The 20,067-nt window shown below is 37.7% G+C and overlaps 1 protein-coding gene across 1 annotated transcript in view; it reads left to right on the top strand.

Annotated features, from left to right (window-relative positions):
• Map2 (microtubule associated protein 2) overlaps window positions 1–20,067 on the top strand; it is a 310,297-nt gene that overhangs the window by 67,879 nt on the left and 222,351 nt on the right. The window contains exon 2 of the mRNA XM_029569952.1: window positions 6,161–6,210. The gene's annotated coding sequence lies outside the window, so the exon portion shown is untranslated. The remainder of the gene's footprint in view (window positions 1–6,160; window positions 6,211–20,067) is intronic.

Below are 20,067 nucleotides of genomic sequence, written 5' to 3' on the forward strand. Positions count from 1 at the left end.
CTACAAGAGATTAGGGTTTTAACATTTCAAATTTTGTCTTTTCTTGTAAGTTTTCCCAAAGCTTATTATTCTTTCTGCTTGAATTTCAATATGCCAAAATCCTGAGGAAATCATGTAGTTAGGGAAGTTTATCCATGTCCTAAATGTAAATATACACATATGTGTATGGATATGTATTATATGAATATAGATATATATTGTACTTGTATACATACATGAATTGACCAAATCCTCTTATTTATGCATGTTTTTCATCTTATTTCTGGTGTTCATTATGTCTTTTATTTGATAAAAGACATTGGTGTGCTGGGACTAGGGAGACAGCTCAGTCAGCAAATTACTTTTCATGCAATCCCTAGAACTCATATAAAAAAAACTGAGTGTGGTGACCATCATGTTTGTAATCTTAATCTTGGGTAGGTAGGGGCAGGTAGCTTCCGGGGCTTGCTGGCCAGCCAGCCTAGCCTAGTCAACAATCTCCAGGCCAATGAGAGACCCTGTGTTAAAAAACAAGGTGTACAGTGCCTGAAGAACAGTACCTAAGATTAACCTTTTACTGCCACATGCATGTGTGTTCATGAGTACACCCGCACTCACACACACATGCACACACAAGTATGTGCACACACGCAAAGATGTCGATGTAATATTAGTTAGGAATCTGCATCTTTCTTTTTCACAGGTGCTAGAAATTTAATCTTTATAAATTTCAAGTTTTTTATAGTTTCCTCCTGGGAATTCTAGTCGTATCAACTGTATCTGATCTTGTGAAAATTAAATCAGTAATGCTCATGACATGTTTTGTGGAATGCTGAGGTTATATGAAGCACTTTTGTTCCTTTCCTGTTGTTTTTGTTGTATTAGGGACAGCATTCCAGTTTTCATGAAAAAACTTACATGATTTAAGGATTCAAAGTTCTTCACTTTTTTCCCCTGTGTTTTGACAGTAGATAGGGATGAATTGGGTCCAGTTTCCCAGCATGTAATGGTTCTTTTCAAACTTTAACTTCCATTTCCAGACTAGTTATGGCAGCTATAGCAAACATGTCAGGGTACAGAACATTCCATTTAAAGAGAAACCTGGAGCCTAGCTTCCTACGATTTTGTCCTATTTGACAAATAGTGTCTAGAGGTGAAGTTAGTTGGAGTGGACATGACTCAGCCTCTTTCTCCAGGGAGTGACTCATTCCACATTTATAGATCCTCATCTTTTTGTCATGTACCACACTAAGTGCCTGGGATACAGACATGGATTTGTTGGGTCACTGTCCTAGAGCAGCCCACAGTCTGGAGAGTCTAGATATGGCATTAATTAGGAACTATCTGGCTTACAAACAGCCAGTACTCTATGAATGTTATACCTACTTGTCAAGGCTAGGTGTGATTACATACACAGTAATGGAGGCTGGCTAAATAGACAGCTAGATTCTATGACATACACATACCCCTTAATTTGTATTGATATAGCCTAGCCTACTTTAAACCCCTATTATCTTGTTTTAGTATTAAGTAAAGTTTCACTCTCTTCATGCCACATAAAATCATACCCTTCATGAAAAGGTCACTCATCTGATGGTTATCTTTCCTTTATGATTCTTCCAAAAACTCAACCCTCATGTTTCTAATAAAACCGTGATGCTTTATTCCTGCCTAGCAACCTAATGGTCCTTCAGCCTTCTATCCAAGTATGCCACGACCTCTTGACTTCTTTTCCCTGTCCCACGCTTTGCCCATATCATATCTCACATATTGTAGGTTATACATACTGTTGGAGACTGATTTGTGGTCCGCTCCTAATTCATATGTTGGTGTACTAACTCTCAGTTTGATGGTATTTAGAAAAATAGCCTTTAGGAAAGGATTAAATTTAAGTGAGTTCGGGAGGTAAGGTCCAACTCTAGTGGGATCAGTGAAGAAGAGGAAAATAGAAAGCCATCTGCACCACCCACATACCCCATAGACCCCCATTCTAGTTCTTTCCTTCTTTGAAAACTAAGAACACAGACTGACATCTTCTATCTACAAGTTAGGAAAAGAACCTCATAAGATCCCAACTAATAGCACCTGACCTTGAGCTTCCATCCTCTGGAACTGGACAAATAAATTTCTGTTAAGCCCTTACATGTATTACTATTACATACCAAGGTCTCTAACACACATACTTATGCAATAGCTGATTTATATTTACATATTTCTGCTTTACACCAACTCTACCAAAATTCACATTTCATTACTATTCACTTGGACATCTACAATCACTCAAATGGACAATTCCCCTTTAATTCCTTCTACTTCTGACCCAGCCTACATTGCTTGTAGATTAAGTTTTCTAATTATGCCCTTTTTAAAATTCAAAACCTTCAGTGGTTCGCTTTAGGTTACAAAATTAAATGTTTAATCATCCAGCCTCCTCAGATCGTGGATCAGTTATTGCTCCTCATATAGATCCAACTTGCTTTTCACCCAATTATTCCTCTCATTACATGTTTCACTCCAGCTAGGTTGAACTGAGGAGCGCTTTGAAATGTTGCTGAGCCTTCTCCCTCCCTCCCTTCCTCCCTCCTTCCTTTTTTTCCTTTTTTTTTGTTATTTTATTTTTCTGAGACACAGCCCTGCTGTGCATCCCAGCCTAGCTTCACACTGGCAATCTCCTAACTTCCAGTTCCTCTGTGAATCTTCACCCACATAACAGGACTTCATCCTCACACCTGCTTCTTTGATCTCTCCTGACTTGGTATTTTTTTTGCGTCAATAGGCATATTCTACTATGAATCACAGTAATTTAGCTTTATTTTTCTACAACCAATTCTACACCACTAGATTTGAACTAAAACTCTTTATCTCAAAATGTTAAACAAGGTTTGTTTTTTTAAAAACTACTTGTGTGACATTAAAAAAGAGTTACAGGGCTGGAGAGACGGCTCAGTGGTCAAGAACATGTACTACTCTTGTAGAGGACCTGAGTTCAGTTCCCAGCACTCTTTAATCAAGTGGCTCACAACTGACTGTGAAAGCAAGTTATAGCAACTAACTGCTTTTAACTCCAAAGAATCCAATGCTCTGGCCTCTGAGGACACCTACACTCATGTGTACATACCCCCCCACACACATATATTAGCAAATTCTTAAAATAATACAATGATTACAAATAAATAAAAAGAACTCCAATTTTTAAAATAAAATTGATTTTAACGGCTTATAGCTTCAATAGTTCCAAAGTTTGTTTCAGGAAACCATAACTCAGACAGTAACTTTACCTAAGAAGTGGGCTTCTATAAATAGAAACTCCAGTGTAACTTTTACAAGGAAGAAGCACAGGAAAAAAGTGGGGAAAGTGACTTTCAATGGACAACTGACCTCGCTAACTGATACTGTACCTGCTGTTTTCAACTTTTATTTCTTATGAGGTCCAAACAGGCATACGTCTGTTGGGTCTATGGTTTATATATTATCTGACCATCACAATACGGCTTAATGTGGGTAGAAATTATTTTTCCTTGGTTAAAAAGAAAGCAAGCTATATCATCTAACTCTCCTCAGAATTCTTTTCTGGTATTTCTCTTACCTTTTCGGAGAGAAGACACAGAGTTCAGAGAGATGGAGAGCTTTAGTATGCTGATATATTAAGCTTCCTGAAATCAGATGCTGAGTCCTGTGGTAAAGAATTTTGAGTTATGTATGCTTAGGGCATTGCTTAGCAAAGTACTACCCAAAAGTCTTGACCTATGTGTTTGAAATGGCAGATGTTCCCAGTGAGGACTGAGCCTTGGGGCAACATAAATCTTCACTATTTTGCACTGATTTGCTCAGTACCTGGGTGCATTTTTAAAAGTTCCAAGGAGTTATTTAGCGAGAAGCTGCTCTTAGCACTGTAAATGAAAGTGCTCCCCTTAAACACAAATGAACCAAGAAAAGACACAAGACAGCTTGAATTCTCTGGTGTGGAAAGGAACCGCTCCTCTCCCTTATTAGACTATTTCCCTAAATTCTTTAAAATAATATTTGTATATATTTAAGTTTATGTAATGATATCTTGAGATATGTTTGTAATTTTACAATCCTGCATACATTCTAAAATGATTACTACTGTGAGATACATTAACATTCCCATATCCTCACAGATGCTTTTTTAAAATTTTATCTGCTTCTTTATTTTTTATGAGGTCATTTGGAATCTACTGTCTTAGTAAGTTTCCTATAGACTTTGAGTGTTAACTGTAGTCACCCTGCTGTGCTTAGGCCTCTAGGATTCTTCAACAACTTACTACTGGGATGTGTCCCTGTTAGATACTGTCCCATCTTCTGAATGGATCACACTAGATACTGTCATCCTTACTTATTATTCCACTTTGATTTTCATGTGGTATTGTCGCTTGCATCCAAATGCCATCATAAACACCTTTGCCAAGCTATGATGTCATATGTCATTGGAAGTCCCTAATGAATATTGTAATATTTATGTTGAAAATACATTGCTTATAATCTTTTGTGAGCTTATTTCATACCATGGAAAAATCTGGTACAGTTTGGGGACTGTTGGCTTTACTCAAATATAGATTTGTAACAAAGTAAAATAATGCCGTGTGTCTGATGTGGAAGTAGACACGCTGAAGATATTCCTCTTTAAAGTCCCCAATAATGTCCCCACATGCTTTTCTAAAAGAATCTCAACAGGGTGGGAGATACGGGAGGAATTAGAGGGGAAGAAATGGGGTAGATTTTATCAAATCACGTTATATACATGTAAAAAAGTCCTGAACCATGAAAAAAATCTCAACAGCTTTATCAACCTGCCCTTCTTTTTTATTTGAAGAAATTCATTTTTCTTATCCATATACCCTAGAAATAAATACCAACAATCTCATACTGTCACTTACTATTATTTCCTTTATATTATTTTACGTTATCCACTAAATAATGATTGTTTTATGTTAACTTAGAAAAAATAATGATGAAACGTTTCTGACATGAAGAACATAGGACTTCCAACCCATTAACTCAGATGTACTCCTAGAAACTAGTTTTTGAACTGGATACTTTGCTATAGATTCTTCCTGAAGCAATCCAAGAATTTCATTCTTTATCATTCTACAGTAGTTTCTTTGCTGTCTGTCAAAATGACAGGCTCCTTGTCACCACAGACTTAAAAAAAAAAAATTGGTTTGCTCTTGATTCTTCTTTGTTCCTTTCCTCTGACACTGTGCTTTTCCATGTACTTACTCCTCAGCATATTTTAATGGCTAGCCTGAGGCACAGGGGACTAATGAGAGGATTGATAAATTACCAATGAAATTGCCTTGTTTGACCTTGACTCCCTTTAGATTAATCCTAGACTAAAGATCTACAGACACTCTGTGGGTATTAAATCAGCTTAAAAATCTGCCTTAGTCAGTGTGGGCTGTTATAACAAACATGCCACAGACAGGGTGGCTTATAAACAATAGGAATTTATTTCTGAAGCTCTGGATCTTGGAAAAGCCAAGGTCATCAATTCAGTGTCTGATGAGGGCTTGTTTCTGGTAGATGGCTGCTGCTGTTCTGTGTCCTTAAAGGCAGGGGTGAAGACTCTGCATTCTAACTTCTAGAAGTGCACTATTCCCATCCCAAGTTCTTTATTTTTGAGTTTCTCTTTTATAAGCAGGTAGTCACTTCCAGTACCATCACATTGGGAATTAGAATCAAAACATGTAAATTATGTGGAGCAAGTAGAGAGTATAAGGCAAGGCCCAAGTGAATCTTTTTTTTTTTTTTTTTTGTCTTTTTGAGACAGGGTCTCCCTGTAGCCCCAGCTGTCCTGGAACTCACTATGTAGACCAGGCTGGCCTTGAACTCACAACATCTTTCAGGATAAATGGTAGTATATTACAAGAATAATGTGGATGTTTTAGAATATATGCTTGAGAATTTAAATGTATAAAATACTGAAAATAAAAATAAGACCTAATTTTGGCATTTATTACATGTTTTAAAGTGAAATCTAAAAATGAATTTGAAGTTTAAAATATTACTACATAAGCCTAGTATGTTGTAAAGGGAAAAGTTTTAGCCTGTATATTTTAGGGTCTTCCTCAGTGTCTGACTTTGCTTTCCTCCTTAGAAAAAAAAAAAAAAAGACTGTTATTCAACTGATTTAATTTCCTGGTGGTTTTTTTTTTTTCAGATTTTATTGATCTGATCCAACCTATATTGTAACTGCTGGCTGGAAATAAGGTCAGTGCTGGGTTTATATCGATTACAAACAAGCTGAAATGATGTGCAAGCTTTTTGGGTCTTTAGCTTGCTGGGTCAGAATGTTCTGTCAAATGTGGAAAGAGCTGGAATTGAGTATACGCTGGATATAGTACAGGCTGGTTCACAAATAAACGTGGTTCTCAGCAGTGTGTGTTTTCTTAGTAGAAGCTTTAATGTTATTGAACATTGCACTTCTCTTATCTTAATAGCTGAGTTTTGATGAAACAAAGCACCTTTTTTAATTCATTGCAAGAATTAAAGGAATACTTGCTAACATTTAAAATAATAGTTTGCTTTCTAAATTTATGAGGAACATTTGATTCTACAGTGTGGTCCCCACAGAGACCTAAGGAAACTAGACTAGAAAACGCACTTGTGAATCACAAATTTTAATGAACCAGCAGGAGGTTAAGATGTCATTTCTTTTGTTCTGTTTTGTCATTAGCAGGCTTTTATGGGCTACTCAAAACCTGCTTCAGTTGGGAGTTGGGAGTAACAGCAGAGCCTTAGAGGACCTCACCCTAATGGGCCTGGAAGTCCATTTATACCCTATTTTCTTCTCTAGAACATGAATTCAGAATTTAAAATAAAATTACAAACAAGCCCTGAAAGCAACGAGGACTTTTGTTGTTCATAAAGAGCAAAATGCCAGGTGTTGCTAAACCTTTTACATAGGTTCTTCATTAATGAGTGACTTGGAGGAAAATAGGGTTTTCATTCACGCTTACGCTAATCAGGTATTTCACCTTTAAACTCCCATATTTAACTCTTCAAACTGCAATGTAAATCATATAGAGGTGCACAGTAAATATGTACATCTTCTGCCAACAATTCTGATCTCACTGTAACCACCCATAACACACACACACACACACACACACACACACACACACACACACACGCAGAGGCATGCACATACTCAGATGAAAGGCTAATATTATTTCTCTTTCTCAAGTACTAATTGTGCTTTCCTTTAATCTGCATGAAATTCAAATAATAGGACATGTTGGACTTATGCCTCTTGGTAATTGGCTATTTAATGAAGAAGGGATAAATGTTTTCCTGGGATGATTTGAAGTCTATGTAGAAATTGTGTTACTTTATGTGTGATATAGTTTTAAGTTGAATTTGCTAGAAGTGCTTAACGTTACTAGCCTCACTTCCTCTTTATTTACTTCTTAGTATATTCTAAGAAAATCTGTTTGTATTTAAATGTGCTATTTCTTTTTCATTTTTTGAATTTGTTTTTGACACTTCCATACATGTATGTAATGCAAACTGATTACTCTCATCTCTCAGGTTCTTTTAACTCCCTCCCACCCCGTCTACCCCCACTCACAAATCTTTTCCTCACATTCCTGCCAATTTATTTTGCTTTGTGACTCTCTGACTTTAACCAGGGCTGTCTGTGTGGCCATAGGTGTGCAGTTAACTTGGAGTCTGGTGGGCTCAGTAATGGATGCACAACTGAGGAAAATGACTCTCCCTCTTCCAAAATCTAGCAGTAGCCAATGGTTCTTGAGTAAGGAATATGGTACCCTAGCCCTTTTCCTGTCTATAACTGATTGTTGAACAGGAACAATCTGCACAGACCCAGTGTAAGTAACTGCAGCACTGTGAATTCGTGACTGCAAGAGTGGTGTTATGCCTAGAGGATGGCATTTCCACCCTTCTCCCTGTCTTCTGGCTCGTACATTTTTCCAGCTCCTGCTTCCAAAATGCTCCCCGAACCTTAGAGGGGATGTATAAATATCCTGTTTAGAGCTGGATGCTCATGCATCACTGGTCCTTAGCATCTTCGGCAGCCATGAATCTCCACATTCACAACCATTCACTGCAAAGAGGCTATTCTGATAAAGGCTGAGAGTAGCTTTTGTCTATGGGTACAAACATGGATAACTAGAAGGCAGTTTGATAACATATCAGTTTGCTTAAGCAGCAGCAAAAAGTTCCATTCTTGGGCCTATGACCTCCCCAGGCATGGGTTGTTGACTAGGCCTCAAGTACTAACACAGATTCTCTACTGAGGAGTAAGCTTCTATTCTAGTTACTTTCTCTTGTCATGACCAAAACTAATTCTGGGGGGAAAGGGTTTATTTGGCTTACATCTGACAGTCCATCCTCAAGGGAAACCGAGGCAAGAATTCAAAGGCAGGAACCTGGAGCACAAACTTACTGGCTTGCTCCCCTAACTCATGCTCAGCCTGCTTTCTTATACAACACAGGACCACCTTCCCAGGGCGACACCACCCACAGTGAGCTGGGCCCTACCACATCACTTAGTCCCAAAGTCATGGCCACAGACTGATCCAGTGGAGGAAATTCCTCAGTTGAGGATCCCTCTTCCCAGTGTGTCAAGTTGACAACTGAAACTATCCAATCAGAGGGTAATTGGTTGCCCCCAAGCAGTTGTGCCACCATCGCACAGGTAGGCACATCTTGCTTAGCAGGTTAGTTTTGTCATTTGCAGGGTTCACAGCTGGCTAAGACCATTGATGCTTTTTCACTCCCAGATGCCTACATCACACCTTCTAGCATTTTGAAAATGAGCCAGTAGAGAAGTCTCCAGTTTAGTTCCAGTTTGCTTTCTCTATATCTTGCAACCAAGGTGTTTCAGTACTTTCCATAATAGGGTCTTATTCTCTAGTTCTGGTGGGCAACTAAGAGGATGGACATGCTCTCGTATTGTTTGGAGAGTCCTGGAGCCACTCTGAACAATTCCTGCAGAAGTATCCCATAACAGGCACTAGGAGTTTGCTTAGTGACCCACTGCTTCTTGCAGCGACATTATCTACGCCTGCAGGGAATCTCCCCTCAACCTCTCTTTTGTTTGTTTTAATTCAGTTACAAGATTAGTAAATTTCTGGACAGCTTTTTCATGTACCCTTTGTTTTCACAAACTGCTGCCACCCCCTATCGCCCCAGTCCCCTGACAAAACCTTCTGTCTCTTTCCCCCATGCCATTCTAACTGCTAAACCAAAAGTAAAAATAGAGAGTTTGGGGAGGTATCTAATCTGAATTGGGAATAGTTTTCATGCACGAGGTTATGTTTTGAACAGTTCATTTTCATAGCATTTCCACATACACCCTGTCCTTTCCTTCTTTAATTAGAAGTAAATTTGCCCCTTTTTGAATTTTGCTGTCTTACTGGTATTATGAAAATAGCAATTTAAAATTTTATCATGCTTTTCTGAAAGACAATAAAAAAAGAAATGAGATTTTTGTCAAATTAAAAATTTAGTTCTCTAGTGGGGGTGCTATGGGGGGGTGTCATCTGGGAAATGGATGTACAGATGAATAAGATGGTTGGGACGTTCTGTGTGATATACACACACACGAAATAAACAATTTAAAAAATGAATTATATTTGATGAGGAAGCATAAAAATTTACATCATGTTAATTAGTAGAGGTGATAAACATTACCATTGAAATCTATCTGATGACTTTATAGACATACACAGGTGCCAAGGATCCAAGTGCAACCGATTATGACTAATAATAATCAGATACATACAGATTAGAGACACATGTGCCAACATCTCAGTGTTATTAACAAAAACAATGAGTCTTTCTGTAAGGAACAATATATTCTAAAACAAAATGGAATGAAAATCTTTTTTAAAGGTTAAAAACTCATTCAATTTTATGTCTTACAGGGTTTATACAGAGTTCAGTATTGTATAACTGTATTAATTCAACAGTGACCCTAAAAAATTTATACCCACTTTTGAAAGAGATGTAGCTTTCTCTGGACTGTTATTGAGTATGTTAAAGCTGTAATGAAATGCTTCTAAAAAAAAATTTAGTTCCTATCCACATTTCAAATCTAGAGTATCTGGTGTTTTCTGACTATGTGCATGAGTGAGTTTTGCCAAGATGTGGAAGGTCAGAATAATATTTATTTAAATAAATATACAAATTAAAATGTTTAAAGTATACAAACAAATGGAAGCCTATTTAAACGTCCGTTACCAGGTCATTCCAATTGAGAATGAATAGATTTTAAAAACAAGTTTGATTATCAGCTATCTGTAGCATATTTTATAAAAGCAATGAGACGTAAGAAGACTTTTAAAAGTATATTACCTCATCAGAGACAACTAGATATGGTGGTGTTTGTTTGTTTGAGATAAGGTCTCATGTTTCCCAGGTTGGCCTTGAAATTTCTATGTAGCTAAGAATGGCCTTGAAACCCTTATCCTCCTGCGTCCACCTCTGATGGGCTAGGATTACAGGTGAGAGCCTGAAACACAGTCTTATTTAATGTACATCAGGGGAAAAAAAATCAGTCTTCTAAAATTATTGTATAAAGAAATTTGTATGAAGTCCAGAAACAGAGGAAACTTGGCACTACTTCTTTGTGAAACTTTAGAGCATGAGTTTTGCCTTTAAAAAATATAGTTTTCTATTTTTCCTTTATCATGAATACCGCTGCAGGTAAGTTTAGGGCTTTGCACTCCAGCTTTAGTCGTGTTGTGTTTCTACAAAGTTGAAGTTAAACTTTGCAGTTTGAAATGTCCAATTGATTGAAAATGTGATGATTAATGGTCATGTAAATAGTTTACCCTACAGAATTTCATAATTTAATCTACTATTTGCCCACTGTTGGACAGACTATTTTTTGTATCTTACTGCTATAGTTTTGCTATGAATATCCTTCTAACCAGTGGGTTGAGTTGGCTGATATTATATGTAGTATCAGTTCTTAAATTCTATAATCTAAGGAAATAAATATATTTGAGCCAGTAAACATGTATTACAAGTGCTACCCAAGATTCTTGTGCCAGTGTGCACTTTGTTGGTGACGTGTGCAGTCTGAATTTCATAATTTCAATGCCAATGTTATAATTAGGATATTTCTCTCAAATTGAGAAGCAATTGCTGTTTTTTAACCTGTGTGCATGCACGTGTGTGTGTATGTGTGTGTGTGTGTGTGCGTGTATGTTCTTCTTTGTGAAATTTGTGTGTGCACATGCATATGCATGCATATACATGTAGAAACTAGAAAACAACCTCAGATGTTGTTTCTCAGGCACCATCCACTTATTTGGATGTCTCTCCTTGGTATGGAGCTAACTGGTTAGGTCACCCTGGCTGCTCAAACAGCCATGGTGATCTACCTAACTCTACCCCAGCGCTGGCATTCCAAGCATTTGCCACCATACCCAATCTTTTTACATAGCTTCTGGAGCTCAAAGTCAGGTCTTCAGACTTGGATTACAAGTCCTTTGCCAACTGTGCCATCTCCCCAGCCCCAAAGGCTTTCTTACTTTCCAATAATTTCATATAAAAGAAAAAATAGGCACTTATAAAGGAATAGTCATGAGATATTAAAAGTTCATCTAAACAGCAACTTCCATTTTATACCTAATTACTAAACAGTGTTCATTTTTTTGGCTTTTTCACTTTCTGCTTCAGAATACTCTTTGATTCACGCTGAGCAACAACCTCACATTCTGCGTGATTTTTCACTGTTGTAGAGATAGATGATAACGTTAATTATATTATGGTTTTCCTGAGAGGGAAGTCTAGAACCCTGACAAACGGAAGACAGCCTGAACAGGGTGCTGGAGCTTACAGATTGGTGAAATGCTATTCAATATGTGATATAAAAATCACCACGCTAACTTATCTGAAGATGTTCAGAATGTTGCAAGAATTAAGATTTTTCTACAAATCTGGCAAAAGTGCAGGATCATAATGTTTATTAACCTAGTGCTAAGGTTTTATGCTTTATCCTTAGTTTTGAAATAGTCGTATTTCTAAATTGATACTCATTGTCTTGTAGTCTGACTTTATAAAATGAAAAATTGAAAGAAAACTATTATTGTGCATCACGGTATCTTAAACATTTTTTACTTCTGGCTCCTTTTTACCCAAGAAATTTTTGTTACCCTAGGTATACAGGTATACAAAAATGGTATACAAGTCAATCATTTACTAATAATTAATCAAAAGAAATTTATTTTAAGACAGTTCTTTGGTGTACATATAATTTTAACCTTTTACTAAAGGCAAAAACAAATTTGCAAAATAATGAGATTGATGTGTTTCTTTTTATTATATGTATATTTTTTAATTTTTATTTTGAGACAGAGTCTCCCTGTTAGCCCCAGCTGGTCTGGAAGTCACTATGTAGACCAGACTGGTCTTGATCTCAGAAGAGATCTTCCTTCCTCTTCCTCTGCCTCTGCCTCTGAGTGCTGGGATTAAAGGAGTGTGCCACCTCGCCTGGCTGACATGTTTATTTTTATACAACAATTTAAAACTTGGCTGAATATTTGATGCTACAGGATATACATTCTCTTCAACAATTTTCAGAGTTGATTAATATTTTTAAATCCAATCCTAAGTAAGAATGGTCCTTCCCATAAATACCTAGCACAAAATAGCAGGAGCATGTTTAGAGTTATTTCAGAAAACATTGGAAATTCTATCCAAATCCCAAGCTGTTTAATGATTTTCCAATGACCACAATAACAAATTTTTATAGTCTAGGATTCTAACACAATGGGATTCACTTACATTAATTTGACCCATGCTAAGGAAAGAAGGTAGGGTCTCTGGTTTCTGTAATTAAGCCATTATGTTTATAAGAAGAGAAAACCTTGTAAACACTTAAACCACTGCAATTCATAACAAAAAAGAGTCTTGAATCTGTTACAGGCAAATTTTGGTGGGGCGGGGGGGAAGGTGAGTATTGCAAGGTGTGTGCAAGGTCACAGGGAAAGTTCACAGGTCCTTTATTCAGAACCAAGGCTACAGTGAAGTCATGAGACTCAACACAGGCAAGCACTGTGTAGGTTCATGATGCATTTGATCTTGAATTTTTGATCACTGTGTGTTCAGATACTTTTTACTTTTGCCAAATATTTTGCATCCCTATATGGGGTCATGATCCACAATTTCAGAAGCTGTATATAATTGATTGCTATCTCTTGAATATGTCTTGTTTTCATCCTGTCTATTAACAGTATTTAATTTTTTTAATTTATTTTATGTGTATGAATGTTTTATCTGCACGTGTGTATGCACAACACACGTCGAGGCCAGAAGGCATTGGATTCCTTGGCACTAGAGTTATAAATGATTGTTAGCCACGATGTGGGTACTGGGAAACTGAATCTGGGTCCTCTGGAAGAGTAACCAGGGCTCTTAACCACTGAGCCATCTCTCCAGCTCCTAAACAGCATTTTAAAAATCCTTCTTCTAATGCAGTCAAGACATAAATACACACACACACACACACACACACACACACACACTTCACTGATACCCGTCTTCCCCCACTATGCCATACCTTTATAGATGGATTGTGTTCCTAGTGATCAGGAATATATTTCCTCTCATGAGCACCTCAGCTCTGTCAGATCTCCTCTCCCTCTGTAATTGCTTTTGACTGCGGTAAAACGTTCCATGTCCCTGGGGCTGGAGAGATGGCTCAGGGGTTAAGAACATTGGTTGTTCTTGTAGAAGACCAGGGTTCGAATCCCAGCACCCACGTGGCAGCTAAAAACTGATTCAGTTTCCCAGTACCCACATGGTGTCCAGTTCCAGGGGATCTGACAGCCTCTTCTGTCCTCCATGGGCATTGCACAACACAGGTGCACTTACCTACACACAGACAATACATGCATACACATAAAATAAAAATGATAAATAAAATATTAAAAAAAATAGTTCTATGTCCCACAACAACCTGCACCTTGTATTGCTGCCTGATCTCTGGTGCCTTCTGCATTCAGACTGTTGGGTTACTGGCAATGCCCTGGAAAATGGGAACAACATCAACTTATACTTCATACCAAATTAAATGAGGTGTCATACTACTGTGAATCTTAAAATGTAAATTTTCAATCACCTTTTAATCATCTGGAGAGATGGCTCAGGGGTTAAGAACACTGGTTGTTCTTGTAGAAGACCAGGGTTCGAATCCCAGCACCCACGTGGCAGCTAAAAACTGATTCAGTTTCCCAGTACCCACATGGTGTCCAGTACCAGGGGATCCGACAGCCTCTTCTGTCCTCCATGGGCAGAAAATCTTTATCAAAAACATTTTCTCTTCCTAGACTTCACATAAACCCTGGTGCTTCTCTTAAGACAGTGACCTAGTTACTTTCTATTGCTGTGATAAAAACACTGACCAAAACCAACTTGGGGAAGAAAGGGTTTATTTTATCTTATATCTCCCAGGTTCATCACTGAGGTAAGTCAGAGCAGGAACTCAGGACAGGACCCTGGATGCAGGAGCTGAAGTACAGACCACGAAAGAAGCTGCTTACTGGCTTGCTTCCCTGGCCTGTGCTCAGTCTGCTTTCTTATTCAACACAGGCCCACCTGCCCAGGGGTGGCACTGCCACAGTGGCCTTGGCCCTCCCACATCACTTAACAATCAAGAAAATGACCCTCAGACATGACCACAGATCAAGCCGATAGAGGCAATTCCCCAAATGAGGATCTCTCTACCCAGGTGTGTCAAGTTGTCGACTGATGCTGTCCAGCACAGACAGGAAGTAAATTTAATGAGAGTCTTAAAATTATTGCTGTGAAAGTTTCCACATATATATCAATGACATGATATTGTTTTTAAGTTGACTATAATGTATTTTCTCTGCTGTGGTAAGCGATATTATATCTGTGTACATGTGTGTGCATGCATGTGTGTGTGTATGTGTTTGTTGTATATGCACATATTTGTGCAGATATATGCAACACCCATAGGTATAAAGTCCTGAGACTGACAGTGGCTATCTTGGTCCATTGCCCTAGACCTTATTATTGTTTTTTTTTAAAGAATCAAATACATCAGGTTTATTAGTATTTACAAAAACTACAGCGTACAGAAATATTCAAACAACGAAAAACCTAATTTAAAATTCAGATAGCTCTGTAAGGCAACAGTCTATCAATAAATCATATGTAGACACTGCCCATTTAAGGATTTATTTTTGTGTTGAAAATGTGTCGTGTCTTGAGAAAGCACTTGGAGGACGTACACAAACTAAACTTTATATATGAACTCAGCAGTATGCCTTTTCACATTGCCCCTTCTTGTTCTCCTTCCTAAGTCTTATTGCATACACACATATGCATATTTCTACGTATTTACATGTATAAATTACTGCCCAGGATGGGCATATGAGGAAGAACATGTAGATTTCTTTTTTCTTGACACACTGTGAAAATGATAACAAGGTTTTATTTTGAAGCTTCTGAATGGTGAAATGCCAAGGATTTTACCCTCTTCCCTACCAACAATCACTGGGCGGTTTCATGCGGGTCTCATTGTTTTAAATCCATCCTATTATCTTTTTAATTGATTTTTTCATTGTTTAACAGTTCTATAGTATTTAGGCCATAAGCTTTGGTCTTTTTCACCCCATCCCCTTCTGCTAAAACCCTTCTTTCTAACAACTCTCCTTCCAGCTTTCATGGCTTCTTTTTGTGATTCCATAAGTTTAATTAGACTTTCCTGCCAGAGCATGAGTGAGAGATCATTTAGCAAACAAGGACAACTCATCCATGACTGCACCACTGAAGAAAATGATAATCCCTCTCCCAACAACAGTTCATTGCTAGTAGTCCCTCAGGGAAGTGTGGGGCCTCATGGGCCACTTTTCCAGCTATGATAAATGAGGCTGGGTCCAGTCTCGGGCAGGTCTTGTGTAGATAATCCCAGCTGTAGTGAGTTCACGAGTACAGTGACTGTCATGCCCAGAAGGCATCTTATTGCTGCACATCTCCCTATCGTCTGGTTCTTACCTCTTGTTTTTTGAGACAGGTTTTCTCAGTGAACCTGGAGCTCACCATTTTGGCTAGGTTAACTGCCCAACCAATCCAGGGATCTGCATGTTTCTGCAGCTCCAGCTCTGGGGTTCTAGAACCCACTGCCACACCTAACATTTTTTACATGGGTGCTGGGGATGTGAACTCAGTCCTTATATGTCAAGCTCTTTACCAAACACTGAGCCTTCTCTCCAGCTCTGAAATGATATCTTGTAATGAAGATACCATTAAAAAGCCAAGTAGCATATTGCCCAACTAATCTAAAAAATATAGAAAATATTCTAGTGAACTCAGGAGTGGGGAGAGGAAGTCCTTAATGTCTTGTAACTGTATTCCATTGCTTTGAGCCATCATGATTCAAAATGAAATACCACCAGCTTCATAGCTAACTTTCCATCACTGTCCCAGGAAGCAGCTGTGTTTCTCCTCCAGCTTGCTTCGTGCCACTTTTCGCATTTCGAGTATCACTTGGTCCTGCTTTGCTGCCTTATGTCATGGTTATTTCCAGATATCCCTTGTCTCCTGAAGACAACCTTGGGCTATTTGAGGAGAACTGGTGTCTCAACCCTAGGCTCCCTGCCCTAGTAGGGCCTTACAAAAGTGGGTTTATTTTATAACCCTAAGCCAGAAAACTCTATCTGTATGTCTACATGCATATGTTACAGTAATTACGTTGTATGTATTCTGTCCCTTAGTGGTGGAAAAATTGAGCCAAAAAAAAAAAAAAAAAGAGGACTTTAAGCAGTAATCATTCAAAGGGCAGGCATTTCAAGCAGCAATCACTATTAGATTTAATTTGGGAATTTTTAGAAAATGAATGATTTGAGAAAGGAGATTGTTTTTATTCTTACACCAAAATACATTTTTCTACTTATTGGACTAATGTATGCTACAAATACATCTGGAAAGATTTTCGGAATGCCTAATCATTTGTTTACCACTTTCAGGAGCAATGCCAGGCTATTAGAGTCATATTTCAAACTGGAAACACTAGTTAGTCCTGGGAGAGTTTCCTTTCCTTGTGCAGCTTTCTGAAATCTGAACTATTATAAGCATGTTTTTTCTGCCTTTTATTTACCGATTTTCAAAACAAGGTCTCTCTATGTAGCCCATGCTGGCCTGGAACTTGTGAACTTGTGATGCTCCTGCTTCCACGTCCCACTGTGTGCCCTATATGCAGCTCATCTCTTGGCTTTTGTTGTTGTTTTGGTTTTTGTTTCCCTTGTTTTTAAAGGTAATTCATTCCTGCTGAAAAACATTGCAGCTGGGCCTGAGAACTGACTCAGCAGGTAAAAGTAGCTGTCATCATGTCTGACAACCTGAGATTCATATGGTGGATCCTGGGACACATATGGTGGAAGGAGAGAACCGACCTCCCGCAAGTCATCCTCTGACTGCCACACTCATGCCGTGTCATGCTCATGCCCTCACACACACACGACAATAGATAATAAATAAATAAATAAATAAATAAATAAATAAATGTAACTTTTAAAAAGGAACCATTCAGGGAGGTGCTGGAGAGATGACTCAGCAGTTCAGAACACTGGCTGTTCTTGCAGAAAACCTGGGTTTGAATCCCAGCACCCACATGGCAGCTAACAGCTGTCCATAAGTCCAGTCCCAGGGGATCCGACAGCTTCTTCTGACCTCTGCGGGCATTGCACAACACGGGTGCACTTACCTACATGCAGGCAATACATGTATACACATAAAATAAAAAAATTAAAAATAAATTAAAAAATTAAAAAAGAACCATGCAATCAAGTTATATAACAACAACAAAACAGAAAATATTGCAACTAAGAAATTAATTCATGACATTATTTGGAGTGGGAGACGATCAAAGTGTGGAGTTGAAGGGGCAGTAGGCAATCTTGCTATCACTTCTCACGGCCTAGTGACGAAACTCAGATACCTGTAGAACTCTTCCCATTTTTGACAGTCTTGAAATACTGAGAAAGGAGGCTGTAGATGCCACAGAATATGAAAACATGTTGGAAATATTTTAAAGAACAGATTTTGGATCTTGGGTTTTTTCCACATGAGAAAATAATAGTCTAGCTAATTCCTTTTTCCTTAAGTAAATGTAGTTTCAGATGCTACAGTAGACAACACTTTGGATATATTTTTATACCAACTCTCAGCTTATGAAATCAATACTACAGGTTTACTTTATTGATCAGCTGATCTTTATTCTTTCATTACATTTATCAGAAAGGAAGAATGCCATTCCGTGGACTAGCACAGCTGAGCTTTTTTACTTGAACTTGAGCTTTGTATCTTATTAGGGAAGTCTGCATAAAGAATTACACAAGCAGATTTCCTTCTTACATAAGGAATCTATTCACTGAGAAACCTTTCACTTTATGTTCCACTTATTGCCAAGTAAGAACTTTACATTATTAAAAGAATATGTTATTTCTTGTTGCTCTCCTTCTGTAAATCAGCAGAAGGCTTGTTGAACTTTATTATTCCTTTAAGAATAGAGAATGAGGAACTGTTTATCAGAAGAATATAGCAAAGGTATAAAACATAGAGGTTATGTATAGATAGATAGTATAGGAGATGTTACATGAATGGATGATGGATAAATAATAGATAAATAGATATTTTGGTGGATACATAGGCATATTGTTTTGGTGTACATCTGCCAATGAATAATTTAAGGCATTACTTTAGGATATACTTTTAGGGCCATCTCTGAAGAGGATGAAATTATCTTCCTTTTCTGAACTAATTTTCTCCAGTAATTAAAAAAAAAACATAAAAATTCTAGTTGAAAAACACCTATCATCAGAAACCAGTGTAGCCTGGATTTCATTCCATATCACTGATTTCATGTATGGCACTTGAAGCCTTTGTTTTGTTTACTTTTCTCCTCACCATTTCAAACATACTTGGTAAAGAGCTACATTTAAAAGAGAACTGAATGCATTATCCATATGCCTCTCCTCTCCCTTCTCTCTTCTAGTAAAAGTCATATGACTGCCAAGTAAGTTCTACTGTCCAAAGATAGAGCAAGTGATTCCTTAGGGCATGAATTTTAAAACAGAGATAGGTATTTGGAACTTTAAATGTGATTGTCTTCATTTTATGAATAGAAGAACTTAGTCACAAAACCAAATACCATTTTTATAGCACAATTATTCTGTGAAGTGAAACAGATCATAAAAATATAGAAAGAGTTTTTATGGAACAAAAATAAATAGAAAAAAGCATATTTACCCAACTGTAATTGCTTGCTTCTAATATGTATGCATGAATCATTCTGGTATAGCTTAAATTAGAAGATCTTTGAAATGATAAATCTGAAGTTTTTCATATTTCTGCTTGAAGGATGTTTCTCATATGGGAGGAAACCTTTCTTCAACATTTCTTTCATATTGATTGCACTGTCTTAGGGTCCTGCCTGAAGCTGATGTTTGATACAGGACTGGAGTACAATATAAGCTTGTTAGCATTTTTAAAAACATCTGTGGTATCATTTTTAAGGAACCTTTAACTGACCATTATGTATATTTGCCCCCAAAGAAGAGAATAAATTAAAAAAACTAAGATATGTTAGTTACTTTTCTGTTACTGTGATAAAACACCATGACCAAGCAACTTGTAGAAGGTAGCGATTATTTGGGTATGTGGTTCCAGAGGGAGAAGAGTCCATCATGGCTGGGGAGGCATGGCAGGAGACACCTGGAGCAGAAAACGGAGAGCTCACATATTCGAGCACACACCAGAAGCAGAAAGAGCAGGGCAAGGCCCGACCCAGTAATGTGTCTCCTCCAACATCACCTCCTAAACCTCTATAAACCGTGCCACTGAGTGGGGACAAATGTTCAAATACCTGAGCCTAGAAGAGACATTTCCTATTTAAACCACCACAAGAGATTAAGGGGAAAAAAACTGAAGGCCAATCAATAGAAATAAGATTAAAAGAACTCTCTCTTCCAATTGTCATTTGTATTTTCCTATGTTTCCTTTTTTCTTTTTCATTGTTGAGTCATTCTAAATAGTTCTGAAAATTTGAAAAAATGAGCCCACAAACAG

This window comes from Nannospalax galili, unplaced genomic scaffold (assembly GCF_000622305.1).
Source record: "Nannospalax galili isolate Female #2095 unplaced genomic scaffold, S.galili_v1.0 scaffold281, whole genome shotgun sequence".
Classification (NCBI taxonomy): Eukaryota; Metazoa; Chordata; class Mammalia; order Rodentia; family Spalacidae; genus Nannospalax; species Nannospalax galili.